At 44.6% G+C, this 23,647-nt stretch overlaps 1 long non-coding RNA gene and 2 pseudogenes across 2 annotated transcripts; all 3 read left to right on the top strand.

Annotated features, from left to right (window-relative positions):
* The first annotated feature begins 3,065 nt into the window (after positions 1 to 3,065).
* LOC147972241 (uncharacterized) lies at positions 3,066 to 4,257 on the top strand. Its single transcript, XR_015603395.1, has 3 exons — positions 3,066 to 3,402; positions 3,506 to 3,580; positions 3,672 to 4,257. It is a non-coding gene; the product is annotated as an uncharacterized LOC147972241 (long non-coding RNA).
* Positions 4,258 to 9,067: 4,810 nt separating this feature from the next.
* LOC125556393 (uncharacterized) lies at positions 9,068 to 13,167 on the top strand (annotated as a pseudogene). Its single transcript, XR_007305074.2, has 3 exons — positions 9,068 to 9,536; positions 9,663 to 11,664; positions 11,768 to 13,167. The product of XR_007305074.2 is annotated as an uncharacterized LOC125556393 (transcript).
* Positions 13,168 to 17,479: 4,312 nt separating this feature from the next.
* Positions 17,480 to 23,647, top strand: part of LOC147972240 (flowering time control protein FPA-like) — a 42,853-nt pseudogene continuing 36,685 nt past the window's right edge.

The following is a 23,647-nucleotide window of genomic DNA, read 5'->3' as shown; positions in this document are numbered from 1 at the left end:
ACTACCTGGCAAATCATTACGTGTGAAGTAAGTGTAAGAAGGATCCTTTAGAAAAAGGCAGTCACGGGGACACAAGCACAAATCGCAAACTCGACTATAGATGGGCTAGCTTCGTGTGGGGACACAGGCTCTCGCATCACACGATCACGTAAGATCGGACGGGGCTGGCTGCTGCTTACAAAGTTATTAAATCATCCGACTGTTTTGAAACGTTTTCCTTTTTTGAGCGGTGATGGGAATAGGTATCGAGTGTGGATGATATATTGAAGCAGGGATAGAAACGGTGCTGCTCACAGACTCGGCGTAGGCGTATAGTCGTCCCTGCCCCGCCAACAGTATATATGGTCCGACCCGCAGGCTGGTTCCCCACACGCCATTCCGTTCCCCATCTCAGACAGCCCAAATCCCCACATCCAAAACCTAGCTCCCGGCGATCTCTCCTTGCCCCATTCCCCGCCACCGCCGATGTCGTCGGACCCGCCGCCCGCGGAGCCCACCGGGGACGCCAGGCCGCCTGCCTCCCCGCCGAAAGAGTCGCAGCCTTCCGGCACTGGGGCACCGCCGCCGCGTGCTAGGGGTTGCCCATGAGAAGAACACCTTGTGGGTTGACAACCTGGCCGCACACACAAGCAAGGAAGATGTCACGGCAGCCTTCGCCCCGCACGAAGTGCTCGATTGCGTCATCACACACACAACTACGTGTTCGTCGTTTTCCGCTTTGTCGCCGAGTCCTGAGCCGCCCTCGAGGCGCTCCGCGGGTCCAAGGTCAAGAGCGCGTTCATCTGGGCGAGTACACCTGGTCAGTAACTTCTCACCCCCTCCTTCTCCTCCACTAGGAATCGCTCCCACCGTGGATCCCCCCGAGATCTGGCTGTAGTTCGCGATATCAATTTTTCGGTAATTAGGACTTCGGTGCTTGCGATTTGCAGTTTATTTAGGATATGTGGGATAAGGCTTCCAGCAGCTTTGATATATGTAATTATTCGAGTGGCGGCACACGAGATTAGCGGTGACGGGGTGGCCTAGCAGAGGCATGCAGACAGATGGGGGATGGCGGCACTCAGGGTCCACGGGAGTGCGGCGGGCAAGGCCCTTGAGTCAGGCTAGCAATCGGGTCGGGTTTTAGCAGGCCAACCTCTACCCAATCCATGCTTGAATAGCTAATCAGGTCAACCCACGACCCACGACCCAACCCCTGGGTTTGACGGATGACCCATGCCCACACCCGATGGGTGACCTGACCCATTCGGGCACCCGTCGGGGCGAATAAAACATTTCCATTTTTTAATCCACCTAGCATACAACAACTTCAAACAAAATAGATGAATGACCTAACACGAAGCGGTGGCAGTGGGTTCCTCAGCGGAGGTGGCCGCCAGGGAGACGCCGGCTGTGCGCAGGGAGGTCGAGTTGTCCGGATTTTCTATCTAACCATGGGTCATATGGATTGGGGGAAGAAGGGTTGGGTTGGGAAGTTTTTTCTGGATCTTTAGCAAATCATTTTCCGGATTAGGGAACAATGGTTGGATCGTGCAACTCTTTTTTTCTGGATCTTTAGCGAATCATTCTCTACTACCACTTATGGATGGCAATGGTGGGTAATTGTTTTTCCGCATCTTCAGCAGATCGTTTTTCGGATTGGGGAACAAGGGTGAGGTCGAGCAGCTTTTTAAACCTTGATCTTTAGCGAATCATTTTCTAGCACTGATACATTGTTTTTTCAGTTAGCAAATCATTTTCCGGATTGGGAAATAAGGGTCAGTTCAGGCAGCTCTTTCTTTCCCGGATCTTTAGCAAATCATTTTCTACCACTTATGGATGGCAGTGGTGGGTAATTTATTGCAACTTCAGGGGCAATGAAGATCAGGACCGACATGCAGAAACATCAATCTCTTTACCTGTGTTCAAGAAAATAGTTGCTAAGCGACTATTAAGTGTTGAGCTATGGAAAATGCTTCGCTTTAGCCCTAAGTGGTAGATTAAGCGCATTTGATAATTTTGGCTAGAATTTGGCTATTTTTGAACTTCTTCTGCTTAGCTTCTTGCGCAATAATGGTAGTATGTCATTTATGTTATTATTAGGGTCTGTATGGGAGTTATTTCCTTCGGATTCTGGCCAAATCATGGAAAGATAATCTGCATTTGGCTATGTCTATTTGAACTGAACTACATTTAGTTGTCATTTTTCTTGCTGTGTGACCATGATGTGTATTTGCTATGTTGTGAAGGTCATTTTAGATGCTACTTCAACTACTTGTGTGCCATGTTTCCTATTTTCCGGTGCATACTATTCAAAACAGTCAAATTCTGGCCAAGTTTGAAAAAACGCTCAAGCGCGCTTAAGCGCCCATTGCTCTATGTTCTGGCCTTCCACTTTTATGAACATTATCCTTTATTAGTAGGTATAGAAATATGCCTAGATTGGTGATTGTTCCTTGTTCTAGGGTGAAATTTCTATGATGGTGTTCTCTAAAGATTTATGCCCTCGTGATGTTTACTTTTGTTTGTTGATTTGTTTTTACAAGCTATAGCTCTTAGGAACCTATGGGTTGGAGGAATTTGTCCGTCTATCTCAATGCAAGAGGTAGAGGGGGAGTTTCAAAAGTTTGCAAAGATTGAAGGTGTTGCATTCTCCCATGATCAAACTTCTGCATACATCAACTTTGAGAAGCTGGAAGTTGCCATTTTTGATCATAGAGCCTTTAATGGGACAGATTTTGGGGGCAAGGAATTGTGTGTTGATTCCTGGAGGTCCATAGGAGGAGTAGTATGCATCTATTATTGTTGACTGAGTCTGTGAAGTGTTTCTAGGCTGCAGTTTTTCAAGGGACGTTGCCATATTATTTAGTTATTTGTACTGATATTGTTAGGAACAGTCGGAAGCAGGCAACTTCAATAGTAGAGGATCATTGCCACCGGGTGAAATGGGAGTTGGATATGCAAAGGTACTACTATTTACTTCTCTTGGTTCTTGTTGTTGTATTGTCCTCTTTTATCTGCGGGTTACTTACTATCATATCATGTTCTGTTTTTCAGGGTTCTGCTGGAGTATGAATGAGAGGCAAAAATTCCTACCAATGTTCTCTAGGTGGATTTACCCAATACACATAAAGGTAACGAGGAGGCACTAAGGCAGGCTATGGTAGCACATGGTGTGGTTACAAACATCAATGTTTTTCCAGAAAGGCGGTATGCTTTTGTGGAGTTTGCAACAATTAAAGGAGCTTCTAATGCTAAGAACCTTCTAGATGGGCGTCTTATCAATAATACAAAGATTCATGTTCTTTCCTCCAGCAGGGGGCTTGCTAACCTGACAATGTTTATGCCAATAGAGCCTTGAATGGGACATATTTAGCGGGCAAGGAATTGTGTGTTGATTTCCAAAGGTCCACAGGAAGAGCGGTACACATCTACTATTGTTGACTGAGTTTGTGAAGTGCTTCTAGGATGTAGTTTTTCAAGGGGCACTATCTTATTATTTAGTTATTTGTACTGATTTTGACAGGAATGGTTAGAAGCAGGCACATTCAATAGCAGAGGATCATTGCTAGCCGGTGAAATGGGAGTAGGACATGCAAATGTACTGCTATTTACTTCTCTTAGTTCTTGTAGTTGTACCATCCTTTTTGATCTGTTGGTTGCTTACTATCATATCATGTTCTGTTTGTCAGGGTTCTGCTGGAGTACGAATGAGAGAGGCAAAAATTCCTACCAATGTTCAATGGGTGGGTTTACCCAATACACATAAAGTTAACGAGGAGGCACTAAGGTGGGCTATGGCAGCAGATGGTGTGGTTACAGACATCAAAGTTTTTCTAAAAAGGCGGTATGCTTTTGTGGAGTTTGCAACCATTAAAGGAGCTTCTAGATGGGCGTCTTTTCAACAATACAAGGATTCATGTTCTTTTCTCCTAACACCTCTTGTTGGGTTCCCTAGATCAGAGATGTATAATGATAGTCCACATGCCGCATGTGATTATTTTGGTCCTGGTCGCAGTAGTGGTGGCACATCTAAAAGGTATGATCCTTGATATGGAAGGTCAAAATAATTGGACTTTGGTGCAATGCCAATCACTGGCGGTATCCTTCCAGCACCTGAAGCTGGCTCATCCTTGTTGTCTGGACATTCTGCTCATAGTGCACTTGATCCGAGAGAAGCCGAAAGGGTGAGGCTAGATGCTGCCATAGACCCTTATACCATGTAAGGGCAGGCACTGAGTGTCTTCAGTCGGGTCAGGTAGCTTTTTTTAACCTTGATCTTAGGGAGTCATTTTCTACAACTTATGGATTGTTTTTTTGGACACTTAGCAAATTGGTTTTCGGATTGGGGAACAAGGGTCGGGCCGGGCAGCTCTTTTTTTTTCCTCGGATCTTTAGCGAATCGTTTTCTACCAGTTATGGATGGTAGTGGTGGGTAATTGTTTGCAACTTCAGGGGCAAAGTCTGGACGAATGGGCTAAAGCACGAATCCATTTATTAGAGTTCAAGTAAGTGTTTTGTAGTGAAGTATAGTGTGGTCATTTGTGTTGTGGTAGAGACACTTTCTTTTATTAGGGTCGGAACGGACGGGCACAAGCACGAACCACATATACATAAACTTATGATTATTTGCGTTGTGGTAGAGACACTTCTTTTTATTAGGGTAATTTAAATTATTTCTATTTTTTGTAGTGAAGTATGTTGTGCCAATGAGATATTGTATGCATTCCTTCTTTTTTAGACGTTTTTAAGAGCCAAAGTTATTACTAACCAACTCCTTGAATTAAATTAAAAGGTGTATATGAAGGCCATGTTTTTGCGATTATTTCTGCCAAGGTGGCATAATCAGATGGCCCACCACACGGCAAAGCCTTCCCACCCCCACTCACAACATATAGGAATGCATACAATATCTAATAACTATGGTATGCTCTGATGTAAGTTTGAATGATGTACTAATAAGGAATGATGTACTAATATAGAATAATCCTTGGTTAGTCATAGTTGTTTATTTCTTGAGTGAAATTGCTCCATTCATCTGTTAATGTTGTGTAATGAGGTTTGCACAAGTGACAGAATTTGCTGTTATTCAAGCTGTTATTTGATATAAATATGAAGTGTATTTTATCTTTGATCTATTTCACTTTAAGTTGGACTATTCATAGCTATCTCATAGTTTTTTGTTGCTAGGACTACTTGTATGAGAATTTTATTCATCTATTTCATTACAAAAATAGTATGCCTGCTTATGGCATTTGATCATTGATTGGGTTTTACATGATAGAGCTATTAGGAACCTATGTGTTGGAGGAATTAGTTCATCTATTTCAAAGCAGGAGGCAGACGAAGAGTTTCAAAGGATTGGAAAGTTTGAAGGTGTTGAATTCTCCATTGGTCAATATTTTGCATACATCGACTCTGAGTAGCTCGATGATGCCATTTCTTCCTATAAAATCGTGAATGGGTCATATTTTATATTCCTCTTCGGCGTATAGTTTGGAGGGATACAATTCAAATCCATATGGGTTAATGAAACATGATTAATAAAACATTAACATAAACAACAATGTGCCTTCTTGTATGATGTATAGAAATGTTGTAACCACACTTACATAAAATTATAATTATTTGTGTTTCTCTAGAGACACTCTCTTTCATTAGGGTCATTTACTTTATTCTATTTTTGGTAATGAAGTATATTATGCCAATGAGATATTTTATGCATTCCTTCTTTTTGAGATGTGTTTAAGTCGGAAAGTAATTACTAACTAACTCCATGAAATAAATTAAAAGTTGTCTATGAAGTTCATGTTTTTGTGAGTAGTTTTCCCAAGCGAAGGATAACCAGGTTCGAGCTGACTACACTCGTCCCTCAGCCCCACCCCACCCCTCCCGGTAATACGTACGAGTGCAGCCCTAGTGGGAGCATGTGGACAAGAATACGTCATGGGGAGAGGATATGGTTGCGAGATGTTGCGGTGGGCGGGCCCCAAAGTCATGTCTCCTCAGAAATAAGATAACGACTAACTACGTATGTTTCTATTTCTTTGTGTTTATTTTACTACATAGATTGAGGCGATGCAATCTTGGATTATGAATGAGATATTTTCCCTTGGTTATTAAGGCATAATGAAAACTTTGAACTATGTGCCAGGTAAAATTGCTTGTTTTGAGAAGGTCATACTTAACTATTCTTGGTGATGCGGCTAGGTGTCTAGATGATATTGGAGCGAGGATAGAAAAGGTGCCGCCCATAGACTCAACGCAACCCCGCCCGTAGTATATATAGTATGGTGCATGGGCTAGTTTCCTCACCATGTTCCGTTCCCCGTGACAGACAGCCAAAATCCCCACATCCTAACCCTAGCTCCCGCTAATCTCTCCCTACCCTGATCCCCTTCTGCCACGTATGTCGTTAGAGCCACCGCCTTCGGAGCCCTCCGTGGCCGTGGAGGCCACCAGGCCATCGGCCTCACCGTCGAAGGAATCGGAGCACGTAGTCGTTAGGGATGCATGCATCATCGTCGTCACGCAAGTTGCCACCCACAAGAAGAAGGTGATGTGGGTCGGCAACCTGCCTGCGCATGCGGGCAGGGAAGATGTCGTGGCGTCCTCCGCCACACAGGGCACTCGACTGCGTCATCATGTGCGTCGGGTACCGCAACTATGCCTTCATCATTTTCCGCTCCATTGGCGAGTGTCGGACCACCCTCGAGGCGCTCCCCGGGTCCAAGGTCAAGGGCGCCTTCATCCTGATTCAGTTCACCCGGCCGGTAATATCTCAACACTGCCTCTCCCCCCACTCATATCCGCTACCACCTTGGATCTCCCCGAGATCAGGCTGTAGTTTGTGATGAGTTTTTTCAATAATTAGGACTTTGGTGTTTGTCATTTGGAGTTTATTAAGGCGGTGTGGGCTGCGGCCGCCCGCAGCTCTGATATATGTAGTTATTCGAGTGCAGGAACAATGGATCAACGGCGATGGGGAGGTCTGGTGGAGGCTCACAGATGGCTGGAGGCAGCAGCGTTCAGGGTCCAGGGAAGCGCGACGCACGAGGCTCTTTATATGGAGGATGGGCACATGTTAGCCAATAGCGATAGGAAACCTTGACACCGGTGAATGGCCTAGCAGGAAGCAGTAGCAGTGGGTTCCTGGGCATTGCGGGCAGTAGCCGCGGGGAGGGTTGTGTGGTGGGAGACGTCGGCAGCGCACGGGGAGGCCAGGCCATCCAAATTTTGTTTATAACTATGGGTCATCTGGATTGGGTGAAGAAGGGTCGGGTTGGGCAATTTTTTCTAAATCAAATAATTTTCTAGATTGGGGAACAAGGGTCGGGTCTGGTAGCTCTTTTTGGTTCTGTATCTTTAGCGAATCATTTTCTACCACTTAAGTATGGCAGCAGTGCGTTGTTTTTTCGGATCTTTAGCAAATTGTTTTCCGGATTAGCGACGAACGAGCAGGTCGGTCACCTATTTTTCGAATCTTTAGCGATTCATTTTCTAGCACTTATGGATGGGAGTGGTGGGTTATGGTTTTTCTAGATCTTTAGGAAATCGTATTCCGCTGTGGGGAAGAAGAGTTTGGTCGGGCATCTCTTTTTTCTGGATACTCAGCGAATCATTTCTACCACTTATGGAAGTGGTGGGTGTTTTTTATTTCCAGATCTTTAGCGAGTCGATTTCCGGATTGGGGAACAAGGGTCGGGTTGGGTAGTTTTTTTTCCAGATCTTTAGTGAATCGCTTTCTACCACTTATGGATGGGAGTGGTGAGTAATTGTTTTTTCTGAATCTTTAGTAAATTGTTTCTCTTATTGGGGAAGAAGGGTCGGGTGGGGCAGCTCACTTTTTTGGATCTTTAGCGAATCTTTTTCTATCACTTATGGATGGCAGTTGTGGGTAATTGTTTGAAACTTCAGGGTAAAAGTGGGACGAACGGGCAGAAGCACAAATCCTTTTATAAGTGTTCAAGAAAGCATTGTGGTAGTGAAGTATATTATGGTCATTTGTGTTGTGGTAGAAACACTTTCTTTCATTTGGGTCTGGACAGAAGGGCAGAAGCACGAACCATGAATACATAAACTTATGATTATTTGTGTTGTGGTAGAGGCACTTTCTTTTATTAGGGTCATTTTCTTTATTTCTATTTGTGGCATTGGCACAATGACATGCTACAAACACCCATCATGAGCTTCGACGAGTGCGGCGACAAGCTTCGACGACCACATTGAGGCTCTTAGGTGTGCTACAATGATTGCAATGATGGCACCACGACATGATTCTAATGCCCATGCGGTGCTCTACGGCCGCGGTGATGGTGCGATGACACGCTTCTAACGCTCTGCTGTACTTTGGCGACCGCGATGCTGCTGTAATGGAATGCCTCAACGGCCATGGTGATTCAACAATGCGATGTTCTGTTTTGAAAACCGCGACGATGCTACGATGGACCCCGACTACGTCGACGATGCCGTGACAACGTGTTTCATGGTCATGGTAGTGTTGAGACGACAGACATGACTGCTTCAATGATGGTGTGATGGCCACGGCCGGCGATGGCGGCTGAACTGCCCAGATAATGGTGCAATGGCATTTTTAAAGGCGACGGCAGCCTCAAGGATTGTGTGTGAGGGGGGTGTGGTGTGGTGTGTGCAACATTGACTTCATGAACTACCTAATACCAAATGAAACCAGCACCCATGATCAATCATACGATGTTATAGTATTTGTAAGGTCACATGTATAACTACCTGGCAAAGCATTGCGTGTGAAGTAAGTGTAAGAAGGATCCTTTATAAAAAGGCAGTCATGGGGATGCAAGCACAAGTCACGAACTCGACCATAGGGCTAGCTTCGCGTGGGGACACACAGGCTCTTGTGTCACACAATCTCGTAGGATCGGACAGCACGAGATGCGGCTTACAAAGTCAATAAATCATCTGATAGTTTTGAAACATTTTACTTTTTTTGAGCGGTGATGGGAATAGGTGCCATTTTTGGATGATATATTGGAGCAAGGCTAGAAACGGTGCCGCTCACAAACTCGGCGCAGGCGTGCAGTAGTCCCTGCCCCGCCCACAGTATATACGGTCTGACCCCCGGGCCGGTTCCGCACACCCCGTTTCATTCCCCATCTCAGACAACCAAATCACCACATCCAAACCCTAGCTCACGGCGATCTCTCCGTGCCCTGATCCCCGCCGCCGCCGATGTCGTTGGACCTGCCGCCCGTGGGGCCCTCTGAGGCCGCCAGGCCGTCAGCCTTCCCACCGAAGGAGTCGGAGCCCTCCGGCACTGAGCCACCGTCGCCGCCGTGCTAAGGGCCGCCCATGAGAATAATGCATTGTGGGTCAACAACTTGCCCACGCACACAAGCGAGGAAGACGTCATGGCGGCCATCACACCATACGAGGCGCTCGACTATGTCGCCACACGCGCTGGCTCCGGCAGCTATGTGTTCATCCTTTTCCAATCTGTCGCCGAGTCCCGAGCCGCCCTCGAGGTGCTCCACGGGTCCAAGGTCAAGAGTGCATTCATCTGGGTCGAGTACACCCGGCCGGTAACTTCTCACCCCCTCCTTCTCCCCCATCAGACCCGCTCCCACCTTGGATCCCCCTCGGGATCTGGTTACAATTCGCGATGTCAATTTTTCGGTAATTAGTACTTCGGTGCTTGTGTTTTGCAGTTTATTTAGGCGGTGTAGGATGAGGCCTCCAACAGCTCTGATATATGTAATTATTCGAGCGGCGACACATGGGATCAACGGAGACGGGGTGGTCTAGCAGAGGCATGCAGGTGGCTGGGGGATGGCGGCCCTCAGGGTCCACTGGAGCGTGGCAGGCGAGGCCCTTGAGTCAGGATGGCAATCGGGTCGGGTTTCACCGGGCCGACCTCTACCAAATCCATGTCTGAATAGCTAATCAGGTCAACCTACGACCCAACCCCAGGGTTTGATGGATGACCCATGCCCACACCCGATGGGTGACCCGACTCATTCGGGCACCCATCGGGTCCATGAAAACATTTCCATTTTTTAATCCGCCTATCATGCAACAAGTTCAAACAAAATCAGTGAATGACCTAGCAGGAAGAGATGGAAGTGGGTTCCTCGGCTGAGGTGGCCGCCAGGGAGAAGCCGCTGGTGCGTAGGGAGGTCTGGATGTCCGGATTTTCTTTCTAACTGCATGTCATCTGGGTTGGGGGAAGAAGGGTCAGGTTCAGCATTTTTTCTGGATCTTCAGTAAATCTTTTTCTGGATTGGGGAACAAGGGTTGGATCATGCAACTCTTTTTTTCTGGATCTGTAGCGAATCGTTCTGTACTACCACTTATATATGGATGGTAGTCGTGGGTGATTGTTTTTCCAAATCTTCAGTAGATCGTTTATTTAATTGGGGAACAAGGCTCGAGTCGGGAAGCTTTTTTTAACTATGATCTTTAGCAAATCGTTTTCTACCACTTATGGATTGTTTTTCGAGATCTTTAGCAATTCATTTTTCGGATTGGGGAACAAGGGTCAGTTTGGCAAGCTCTTTTTTCCCAATTCTTATGCAAATCATTTTCTACCACTTATGGATGGCAGTGGTGGGTACTTGGTTGCAACTTCAGGGACAAGGAAGGTCACGACGGACATAGAGAAACATGAATCCCTTTATCAATGTTCAAGAAAGCATTGTTAAGCGATGCTTAAGCACTGAGCAATGGAAAATGCTTCGATATGGCCATAAGTGGTAGGCTAAGTGTTTTTCTAAATTTTGGCCAGAATTTGGCTATTTTTGAACTGCTTCTGCTTAGCTGCTTGCGCAATAATGAAAATATGTCATTTCTGTTATTATTAGGGTCTATACGGGAGTTGTTTCCTTCAGATTCTGGCCAAATCATGGAAATATGATCTGCATTTGGTTATGTATATTTGAACTAAACAACATTTTATTTGTCATTTTGCTTGTTGTGTGAACCTGGTGTGTAATAGCTGTGTTGTGAAGGTTATTTTAGATACTACTTCAACTACATGTGCCATGTTTCCTATTTTCCTGTGCATACTATTCAAAACAAACAAATTCTTGCCATGTTCGAAAAAATGCTCAAGCGCGCCTAAGCGCCCATTGCTCTATGTTGCGGCCTTCCGTTGTTTTGAATATTATCCTTTTTTAGTAGGTATAGAAATACTCCTAGATTGGTTATTGTTCCTTGTTCTAGGGTGAAATTGTTATGCTGGTGTTGTATAAAGATTTATGCCCTCATGATGTTTAGTGGTGTTTGTCGATTGGCTTTTACAAGCTAGAGCTGTTAGGAACCTACCAGCTAGAGGAATTAGTCCATCTATCTCAAAGTAGGAGGCAGAGGAGGAGTTTCAAAAGTTTGGAAAGATTGAAGGTGTTGCATTCTCCCATGATCAACCATTTGCATACATCCACTTTCAGAAGCTGGAAGATGCCATTTCTGGCCATAGAGCCATGAATGGGACAGATTTAGGGGGCAAGGAATTGTGTGTTGATTTTCAAAGGTCCAGAGCAAGAGCGGTATGCATCTATTATTGTTGACTGAGTTTGTGAAGTGCTTCTAGGCTCCAGTTTTTCAAGGGATGATGCCTTATTATTTAGTTATTTGTACTGATTTTGATAGGAATGGTCGGAAGCAGGCAACTTCAGCAGTAGATGATCATTTCCACCTGGTTAAATGGGAGTTGTACATGCAAAGATATTGCAATTTACTTCTCTTGGTTCTTGTTGTTGTACTGTCCCCTTTGATCTGCGGGTTGCTTACTATCATATCATGTTTTGTTTATCAGGGTTTTGCTAGAGTACGAATGAGAGAGGCAAAAGTTCCTACCAATGTTCTCTGGGTGGGTTTACCCAATACACATAAAGTTAACAAGGAGGCACTAAGGCGGGCTATGGCAGCACATGGTGTGGTTACAAACATCAAAGTTTTTCCAGAAAGGTAGTGTGCTTTTATGAAGTTTGCAACCATTGAAGGAGCTTCTAATGCTAAGAATCTTCTAGATGAGCCTCTTTTCAATAATACAAGGATTCATGCTGTTTTCTCTATCAATGGGCTTGATAACCAAACACCGCTTGTTGGTTTCCCTAGATCAGAGATGTACAATAATACTCCACATGCCGCACGTGATTATTTTTGTGCTGGTCGGTCACAGTAGTCATGGCACATCACAAGGGTATGATCCTCGACGTGGAAGATCAAGATACTTGGACTATGGTGCAATGCAAATCACTCTTGGTATCCTTCAAACACTTGAAGTTGGCTCATCTTTTTTGTCTAGACATTCTTCTCACAGTGCGCTTGATCCGAGAGATGCCAAAAGGGTGAGGCTGGATGCTGGCATCGACCCTTACCATGTAAGGGCAGGCACTGAGGCTTTTCAGCCGGGATGGGTAGTTTTTTCTTAACCTTGATCTTTAGCGAATCATTTTCTAACACTTATGGATTGTTTTTTCTGGACCTTTACCAAATTGTTTTCCGGAATGGGGAACAAGGGTCAGGTCGGGCAGCTCTTTTTTTCCTCAGATCTTTAGCGAATCATTTTCTATCACTTATGGATGGCAGTGGTGGGTAATTGTTGGCAACTTTAGGGGCAAAGTTAGGACGAACGGGTAGAATCACGAATCCATTTATCAGTGTTCAAGAAAGTGTTGTGGTAGTGAAGTATATTATGGTCATTTGTGTTGTGGTAGAGACACTTTCCTTTATTAGGGCCGGGACGGACGGGCAGAAGCACGAACCATAGATACATAAATGTGTGATTATTTGCATTATGGTAGAGACACTTTCTTTTATGAGGGTCATTTATATTATTTCTATTTGTGGTAGTGAAGTATATTGTGCCAATGAGATATTATATGCATTCCTTCTTTTTGAGACGTTTGTATGAGGGGAAGTTATTACTAACCAACTCCTTGAAATAAATTAAAATGTGTATATGAAGGCCATGTTTTTTGCGATTATTTTTCTCAAGGTGGCATAATTAGATGGCCCACCCACACAGCAAACCATCCCTGCCCCACTCATAAGATATACAGGATGCATACAATATCTTGTAACTATGGTATGCTCTGATTTAAGTTTGAATGATGTACTAATACAGAATAATCCTTGGTTAGTCATAGTTGTTTATTTCTTGAGTGAAATTGCTCCACTCATGAGGTTATGTTGTGTAATGAGTTGTGCACAAGTGACACAATTTGTTGTTATTCAGGCTGTGATTTGATATAAATATGAAGTGTATTTTATCTTTGATCTATTTCACTTTAAGTTAGACCATTCATAGCTATCTCATAGTTTTTGTTGCTAGGACTACTTGTATGAGGATTGTATTCATCTATTTCATTACGAAAATAGAATGCTTGCTTATGGCATTTGTTCTTTGATTGGTTTTTACATGATAGAGCTATTAGGAACCCTTGTGCTGGTGGAATTAGTTCATCTATTTCGAAGCAGGAGGCAGACGAAGAGTTTCAAAGGATTGTAAAGATTGAATTATGTTGAATTCTCCATTGATCAAACTTTTGCATACATCCACTCTGATTAGCTGGAAGATGACATTTCCACCTATAAACTCGTGAATGGGCCATATTTTATATTCCTTTTCGCCGTAAAGTTTGGAGGGATACAAGGTCAAATCCATATGGGTTAATGAAACATGATTAATAAAACATTAACATAAACAACACTGTGCCCGTTTGTATGATGTATAGAAATGTTGTAACCACACTTAGATAAAGTTATGATTATTTCTGTTTCTGTAGGGCACTCTGTTTCATTAGGGTCATTTACATTATACTATTTTTTGTAGCGAAGTATATTATGCCAATGAGATATTGTATGCATTCCTTCCTTTTGAGACGTATTTATGTCAGAAAGTAATTACTAACTAACTCCATGAAATGAATTAAAAGGTGTCTATGCAGTTCATGTTTTGCGAGTATTTTCCCAAGCGAAGGATAATCGGGTTCGATCCGACTACGCTCATCCCTCTGCCCCCAGCCCACCCCTCCCGGTAATACGTACGAGTGCGACCCCATAGGGAACATGTGGATAAGAATATGTCACGGGTAGAGGATATGGTTGCGAGAGGTTGCGGTGGGCGGGTCCCAAAGTCATGTCCCCCGAGAAATAAGATAACGACTAACTACGTATGTTTCTATTTCTTTGTGTTTATTCTGATAGATAGATTGAGGTGATGCAATGTTGGATTATGAATGAGCTATTTGCCTTGGTTATTAAGGCGTAATGAAAACTTTGAACTATGTGCTGGGTAAACTTGCTTGTTTTGAGAAGGTCATAATAAACAATTCTTGGTCATGGGATAGTTATTTAGTGTTTTGGTGATGGGAATAGGTGTCCGGATGATGTTGGAGCGGGGATAGAAAATGTGCCGCCCATGGACTCAGCACAGCCCCGCCCTCAGTATATACAGTCCGGCGTGCGGGCTAGTTTCCTCACCCTGTTCCATTACCCGTGACAGACAGCCTAAATCCCACATCCTAATCCTAGATCCTGTTGATCTCTCCCTACCCTGATCCCCTCTGCCACGGATGTTGTTAGAGCCACCGCCTGCGTGGCCCTCCATGGCCGTGGATGCCACCAGGCCATCAGCCTCACCTTCTAAGGAATCGAAGCCCGCCGGCGTTAGGGGTGCAACCGCCGTCGCCGCCATGCAAGTTGCCGCACGAGAAGAAGGCGATGTGGGTCGGCAACCTACCTGCGCATGCGGGTGAGGACGACGTTGTGGCGTCCTTCATCCTACACAAGGCACTCGGCTATGTCATCATGCGCGTCGAGTACCGCAGCTACGCCTTCATCATTTTCTGCTCCATTAGTTGCCGAGTGTCGGACCTCCCTCGAGGCCCTCCGTGGGTCCAAGGTCAAGGGCGCCTTCATCCTGATTGAGTTCGCCCGGCCGGTAACATCTCAACCGCCCTCTCCCCCACTCTTATCCGCTCCCACCTTGGATCCCCCCCCCCCCCCCCAGGATCTGGAAGCAATTTGTGATGTAACTTTTTCAATAATTAGGATTTTAGTGTTTGTCATTTGTGGTTTATTTAGGCGGTGTGGGCTGAGGCCTCCAGCAGCTCTGATATATGTTGTTATTTGAGTAGAGGCACAATGGATCAGCGGTGACGGGGTGGTCTGGTGTAGGCTCGCAGGTGGCTAGAGGCATCAGCGCTCTCAAGGTCTAGGGAAGCGCGGCGCATGGGGCCCTTGATATGGTGGATGGGCACATGTGAGCCGATAGCGACGGGAAACCTTGACACCGGTGAATGGCCTAGCAGGAAGCGGTAGCTGTGGGTTCCTGGGCACTAGAGGCAGTAGCCGCGAGGAGGTTTGTGTGGAGGGAGACGTCGGTAGCGCGAGGGAAGGCCATGTCATCCGGATTTTCTTTATAACTGCGGGTCATCTGGATTGGATGTAGAAGGGTCGGGTTGGCAAATTTTTTTTCTGAATCAAATAGTTCTCTAGATTGGGGAACAAGGGTAGGGTCTGGTAGCTCATTTTTGTTCCGGGTCTTAGGAGAATTGTTTTCTACCAGTTATGGATGGCAGTGGTGCATAATTGTTTTTTCGGATCTTTAGCAAATTGTTTTCTGGATTAGCGACCAATGACCTGGTCGGTCAGCTCTTTTTCGGATCTTTAGCAAATCATTTTCTACCACTTATGGATGAGCGTGGTGGGTTATTGTTTTTCTGGATCTTAAGGAAATCGTATTCCGGATTGGGGAACAAGGGTTTGGTCGGGCATCTCTTTTTTTGGATATTCAGCGAATCATTTTCTACCACTTATGGATGGCAGTGGTGGGTGTTTGTTATTTCCCGATCTTTAGCGAGTCGTTTTCCGAACTGGGGAACGAGGGTCGGGTCAGGAAATTTTTTCTGGATCATTCGCGAATCGTTTTCTACCACTTATGGATGGCAGTGGTGAGTAATTGCTTTTTCTGAATCTTTAGCAAAATTTTCCTTGATTGGGGAAGAAGGGTCGGGTCGAGCAGCTCATTTTTTTGGATCTTTATCGAATCATTTTCAACCACTTATGGATGGCAATGGTGGGTAATTGTTTGAAACTTTAGGGGCACAGTTAGGACGAACATGCAAAAGCACGAACCAGTTTATCATTATTAAAGAAAGCGTTGTGGTAGTGAATTATATTATGATTATTTGTGTTGTGGTATAAACACTTTCTTTTATTAGGGTCAGAACGGGCGGGCAGAAGCACGAACCACAGATACATAAACTTGTGATTATTTGTGTTGTGGTAGAGGCACTTTCTTTTACTAGGGTCATTTTCATTATTTCTATTTGTGGCGTTGGCACAATGACATGCTACAAACACCCATCATGAGCTTCGACGAGTGCGATGGCATGCTTCGACGACCGCATTGATGCTTTCAGGTGTTCTTTGACAGCTGCAACGATGGCACCACGGCACGATTCTATCACTCGTGCTGTGCTCTATTGGTCGCGGCGATGGTGCGATGACACACTTCTAACGTCCATGTTGTACTTCGGCAACCGCGATGATGCTGCGAGGGCATACCTCAACGGCCATGGCGATTTAACGATGCGATGTTGTGTTTTGACAACCGCGAGGATGCTACGACCGAGGCCCGACTACATCGATGATGCCGTGACAACATGTGTCAAGGTCATGGCTGTGTTGAGACGACGGGCATGACTATGTCAATGGTGTTGCGACGGCCATGGCGATGGCGGCCCGACCGCGCTAATGATGGTGCAATGGCATGTTTAAAGGCGGCGGCAGCAAGGATTCCATGTGAGGGGGTGTGGCGTGTTGTGCGCAACATTGACTTCATCTACTTCCTAATACCTAATGAAACTAGCACCCTTGATCAATCATACGATGTTCTAGTACTTGTATGATCACATGTATAATTACCAGTCAAAGCATTGCGTGTGAAGTAAGTGTAAGAAGGATCCTTTAGAAAAAGGCAGTCACGAGATGCAAGCTCAAATCACAAACTTGACTATATATGGGCTAGCTTCGCATGGGGACACAAAGGCTCTCGTGTCACACAACCACGTAGGATCGGACGGCACCGGATGTGGTTTACAAAGTAAATAAATCATCCGACAGTTTTGAAATGTTTTCCTTTTTTTTGAGCAGTGATGGGAATAGGTGTCATGTCTGGATGATATATAGGAGCAGGGATAGAAATGGTGCCACTGACGGCTCGGCGTAGGCATGCAACCATCCCTACCCTGCCCACAGTATATACGGTTTGACCCGCGGGCTGGTTCCCCACACCCCATTCCGTTCCCCATCTCAGACAGCCCAAATCCCCACATACAAACCCTAGCCCTCGGCAATCTCTCCCTTCCCTGATCCCAACTGCCGCTGATGTAATTGGACCCGCCGCTCGCGGGGCCCTCCGGCACTGGGCACCACCGCCGCCGTGCTAGGGGCCACACACGAGAAGAACGTGTTGTGGGTCGACAACATGCCCGCACACGGAAGCGAGGAAGACGTCATGGCGGCCTTCGCCCCGCACGAGGCGCTCGACTGCGTCATCGCATGCGTCGGCTCCCGCAACTACGTGTTCGTCCTTTTCTGCTCTGTCACTAAGTCCTGGGACGCCCTCGAGGCACTCCGCGGGTCTAAGGTCAAGAGCGCGTTCATCTGGGTCGAGTACACTTGGCTGGTAACTTCTCACCCCCTCCTTCTCCCCCGCGGATCCGCTCCCACCTTGGACCCCCCCAGGGATCTAGCTACAGTTCGTGATGTCAATTTTTCGGTAATTAGGACTTCGATGCTTCAGATTTGCAGTTTATTTAGGCGGTGTGCGATCAGGCCTCTAGTAGCTCTGATATACGTAATTATTTGAGCGGCGGTGCATAGGATCAGCATTGACGGGGTGGTCTAGCAGAGGCATATAGTTGGCTGGGGGATAGCGGCACTCCGAGTCCATGGGAGGGCGGCGGGCGAGGCCCTTGAGTCAGGCTGGCAACTGGGTCAGGCTTCATTGGGCCGACCTCTGACAAATCCATGCCCGAATAGCTAGTCGGCTCAACCCACAACCCAACCCCTGGGTTTGACAGACGACCCATACCCACACCCGATGGGTGACCCGACCAGTTCGAGCAACCATCAGGTCCATAAAAACATTTCCATTTTTAACCCAATAGCATGCAACAAGTTCAAACAAAACCGGTGAATGACCTAGCACGAAGCGGTGGCAGTGGGTTCCTCGGCGGAGGTGGCCGCCAGGGAGACGCCGGCGGTGTGCAGGGAGGTTGGGTTGTCCATGTTTTCTTTCTAACCGTGGGTCATCTAGATTAGGGAAAGAAGGATCGGGTTTGGCATTTTTCCGGATCTTCAGCAAATCATTTTCCAGATTGGGGAACAAGGGTCGGATCGTGCAACTCCTTTTTCTGGATCTTTAGCGAATCATTCTCTGCTACCACTTACGGATGGCAGTGGTGGGTAATTCTTTATCAGATCTTCGGGAGATCGGTTTTCGGATTGGGGAAAAAGGGTTGGGTCGGGAAGCTTTTTTTAGACCTTGATCTTTAGCTAATCATTTTCTACCACTTATGGATTGTTTTGTCCGGATCTTTAGCAAATTATTTTCTAGATTAGGGAACATGAGTTAGTTCGGGCAGCTCTTTTTTCCCGGATCTTTAGCAAATCATTTCCTACCACTTATGGATGGCAGTGGTGGGTAATTGATTGCAACTTCAGGGGCAAGGAAGGTCCTGACAGACATGCAGAAACACCAATCCCTTTATCAATGTTCAAGTAAGTATTGCTAAGCGACGCTTAAGCGCTGAGCAATGGAAAAATGCCTCACTTTGGCCCTAAGTGGTAGATTAAGCGTATTTTAAAATTTTGGCCAGAATTTGGCTATTTTTGAACTACTTCTGCTTTCCTGCTTGTGTAGTAATGGCAGTATGTCATTTATGTTATTTGTAGGGTCTGTACGGGAGTTGTTTCCTTCAGAACTAGAAAGATGATCTGCATTTGGCTATGTCTATTTGAACTGAACTACATTTTAGTTGTCGTTTTCTTGTTGTGTGAACCTGATGTGTATTTATTATGTTATGAAGGTCATTTTAGATGCTACTTCAACTAACAGTGTGCAATGTTTCCTATTTCCTATGCATACTATTCAAAACAGTCAAGTTCTGGCCAACTTTGAAAAAATGTTCAAGCGCGCTTAAGCGCTCATTGCTCTATGTTGTGGCCTTCCGCTATTTTGAACATTATCCTTAATTAGTAGGTATTGAAATACTCCTAGATTGGTTATTGTTCCTTGTTCTAGGGTGAAATTGTTATGATGGTGTTGTATAAAGATTTATGCCCTCATGATGTTTAGTGGTGTTTGTTGGTTGGTTTTTACTAGCTATAGCTGTTAGGAACCTATGGGTTGGAGGAATTAGTCCGTCTATCTCAAAGTAGGAGGTAGAGGTGGAGTTTCAAAAGTTTGGAAAGATTCAAGGTGTTGCATTCTCCCATGATCAAACTTCTTCATACACTGACTTTGAGAAGCTGGAAGTTGCCATTTTTTTATCATAGAGCCCTTAATGGGACAGATTTAGGGGGCAAGGAATTATGTGTTGATTTCTGGAGGTCCAGAGGAAGAGCGGTATGCATCTATTATTGTTGAGTGGGTCTGTGAAGTGTTTCTAAGCTGTAATTTTTCAAGGGATGTTGCCTTATTACTTAGTCATTGGTACTGATTTTGATAGGAATAGTGGGAAGGAGGCAACTTCAACGGTAGAGGATCATTGCCACTAGGTGAAATGGGAGTTGGACATGCAAAGGTACTACTATTTACTTCTCTTGGTTCTTGTTGTTGTATTGTCCTCTTTTATCAGCGGGTTACTTATTGTCATTTCATGTTCTGTTTGTCAGGGTTCTGTTGCAGTACGAATGAGAGAGGCAAAAAATCCTACCAATGTTCTGTGGGTGGATTTACCCAATACCCATAAAGGTAATGAGGAGGCACTAAGGCAGGCTATGGTAGCACATGGTGTGGTTACAAACATCAAAGTTTTTCCAGAAAGGCGGTATGCTTTTGTGGAGTTTGCAACAATTGAAGGATCTTCTAATGCTAAGAACCTTCTTGATGGGCGTCTTATCAATAATACAAAGATTCATGTTCTTTCCCCCAGCAGTGGGCTTTATAACCTAACAACGCTTGTTGGGATCCCTAGATCAGAGATGTACAATGATAGTCCACATGAGGCACATGATTATTTTAGTGCTTTTTGCAGTAGTGATGGCACATCACAAGGTTATGATCCTCGACATGGAAGAGGAAGATACTTGGACTATGGTGCAATGTTAATCACTGTTGGTATCCTACCAGCACCTGAAGTTGGCTCATCTTTGTTGTCTAGACATTCTGCTCATAGTGCGCTTGATCCAAGAGAAGCCAAAAGGGTGAGGCTGGTTGCTGGCATCGACCCTTACCATGTAAGGGCAGGCATTGAGGGTCTACATCCGGGTCGGGCAGCTTATTTTTAACCTTGATATTTAGCGAATCATTTTCTACCACTTATAGATTGTTTTTCCCGGACCTACAGCAAATTATTTCCGGGATTGGAGAACAAGGGTCAGGTCGGGCAGCTCTTTTTTTCATCGGATCTTTAGTGAATCGTTTTCTTCCACTTATGGATGGGAGTGGTGGGTAATTGTTTGCAACTTCAGGGGCAAAGTCAGGATGAATGGGCAGAAGCACGAGTCCATTTATCAGTGTTGAAGTAAGTGTTGTGGTAGTGAAGTATATTGTGGTCATTTGTGTTGTGGTAGAGATACTTTCTTTTATTAGGGTCGGGACGGAAGGGCAGAAGCACGAACCACATATACATAAACTTATGATTATTTGCGTTGTGTTAGAGACACTTTCTTTTATTAGGGTCATTTACATTATTTCTATTTGTGGTAGTGAAGTATATTATGCCAATGAGATAATGTATGCATTCCTTCTTTTGAGACGTTTTTAAGAGAGAAAGTTATTACTAACCAACTCCTTGAAATAAATTTGAAGGTGTATATGAAGGCCATGTTTTTGGGATTATTTTTCTCAAGGTGGCATAATCAGATGGCCCACCCACACGCAAAGCCATCCCTGCCCCACTCACAACATATACGGGATGCATAAATTATCTAGTAACTATGGTAGGCTCTGATTTAAGTTTGAATGATGTACTAATAATGAATGATGTACTAACACACAATAAACCTTGGTTAGTCATAGTTATTTATTTCTTGAGTGAAATAGCTCCATTCATGTGCTAAAGTTCTTTAATGAATGGTGCACAAGTGACACAATTTGCAGTTATTCAGGTTGTGATTTGATATAAATATGAAGTGTATTTTATCTTTGATCTATTTCACTTTAATTTAGACCATTCATAGCTATCTCGTTGTTTTGTTGCTAGGACTACTTGTATGAGGATTTTATTCATCTATTTCATTATAGAAATAGTATGCCTTCTTATGGCATTTGTTCTTTGATTGGATTCTACATGATAGATCTATTAGGAACCTATGTGTTGGGGGATTTAGTTCATCTATTTCAGAGCAGGAGGGAGATGAAGAGTTTCATAGGATTGGAAAGATTGAAGGTGTTCAATTCTCCATTTATCAAACTTTTGCATACATCGACTCTGAGTAGCTGGAAGATGCCATTTCTACCTATAATGTCGTGAATGGGACATATTTTATATTCCTCTTTGGCATATAGTTTGGAGGGATATGGGTCAAATCCATATGGGTTAATGAAACATGATTGATAAAACATTAACACAAAAAATTAACATAGACTTGTATGATAAAACATTAACATAAACAACAATGTGCATGCTTGTATGACGTAACCACACTTACATAGACTTATGACTATTTGTGTTTCTATAGAGACACTCTCTTTCATTAGGGTCACTTACTTTATTCTATTTTTGGTAGTGAAGTGTATTATGCCAATGAGATATTGTATGCATTCCTTCTTTTTTAGATGTATTTAAGTCGGAAAGTAATTACTAACTAACTCCATGAAATAAATTAAAAGGTGTCTATGAAGTTCATATTTTTGTGAGTATTTTTCCCAAGCGCAGGATAATTGGGTTCGAGCCGACTATGCTCGTCCATCTGCCCCCACCCCACTCCCCCCCGGTAATACGTAAGAGTGCGGCCCCATAGGGAACATGTGTGCAAGAATATGTGATACGTCTCCAACGTATCTATATTTTTTGATTGCTCGATGCTATGTTATCTACTGTTTTGGGCAATATTGGGCTTTATTATCCACTTTTATATTATTTTTGGGACTAACCTATTAACCGGAGGCCCAGCCCAGAATTGCCGTTTTTACCTATTTCAGTGTTTCGAAGAAAAGGAATATCAAACAGAGTCAAAACGGAACGAAATCAACTAGAGAAGTTATTTTTGGAAGGAAAGCTACCGGAAAAGCTTGGAGTGCATGTCAGGAGAGAAGGGGGGTGCCCAAGAGGGTGGGGGCGCCCACCCCCCTAGGGCGCGCCCCCCTACCTTGTGGCCCCCCCTTCGGTCCACCGACGTGCTTCTTTCACCCGTATATACCTATGTATCGTAAAACTTCCAAAACAGACAATAGATCGGGAGTTCCGCCGCCAGAAGCCTCCGTAGCCACTGAAAGCCAATCTAGACCCGTTCCGGCACCCTGCCGGAGGGGGCAATCCCTCTCCGGTGGCCATCTTCATCATACCGATGCTCTCCATGACGAGGAGGGAGTAGTTCTCCCTTGGGGCTGAGGGTATGTACCAGTAGCTATGTGTTTGATCTCTCTCTCTCTCTCTCATGTTCTTGAGGTGATACGATCTTGATGTATCGCAAGCTTTTCTATTATATTCGGATCCTATGATGTTTCTTCCCCCCTCTACTCTCTTGTAATGAATTCAGTTTCCGCTTTGAAGTTATCTTATCGGATTGAGTCTTTAAAGATTTGAGAACACTTGATGTATGTCTTGCCATGGATATCTGTGGTGGCAATGGGATATCACGTGATTCACTCTATGTATGTTTTGGTGATCAACTTGCGGGTTCCGCCCATGAACCTATGCATAGGGGTTGGCACACGTTTTCGTCGTGATTCTCTGGTAGAAACTTTGGGGCACTCTTTGAGGTCCTTTGTGTTGGTTGAATAGATGAATCTGAGATTCTGTGATGCATATCGTATAATCATACCCACGGATACTTGAGGTGACATTGGAGTATCTAGGTGACATTAGGGTTTTGGTTGATTTGTGTCTTAAGGTGTTATTCTAGTACGAACTCTAGGGCTGTTTGTGACATTTATAGGAATAGCCCAACGGATTGATTGGAAAGAATAACTTTGAGGTGGTTTCGTACCCTACCATAATCTCTTCGTTCGTTCTCCGCTATTAGTGACTTTGGAGTGACTCTTTGTTGCATGTTGAGGGATAGTTATGTGATCCAATTATGTTAGTATTGTTGAGGGGACTTGCACTAGTGAAAGTACGAACTCTAGGCCTTGTTTCAACGCATTGCAATACTGTTTACGCTCACTTTTATCATTAGTTACCTTGCTGTTTTTATATTTTCAGATTACAAATACCTTTATCTACTATCTATATACCACTTGTATCACCATCTCTTCGCCGAACTAGTGCACCTATACAATTTACCATTGTAT

The sequence above is a fragment of the Triticum urartu genome, chromosome 5A (assembly GCF_056163025.1).
Source record: "Triticum urartu cultivar PI428250 chromosome 5A, HENAU_Tu73, whole genome shotgun sequence".
NCBI classification, from domain to species: Eukaryota; Viridiplantae; Streptophyta; class Magnoliopsida; order Poales; family Poaceae; genus Triticum; species Triticum urartu.
This window is presented reverse-complemented; position numbering and strand designations above follow the sequence as displayed.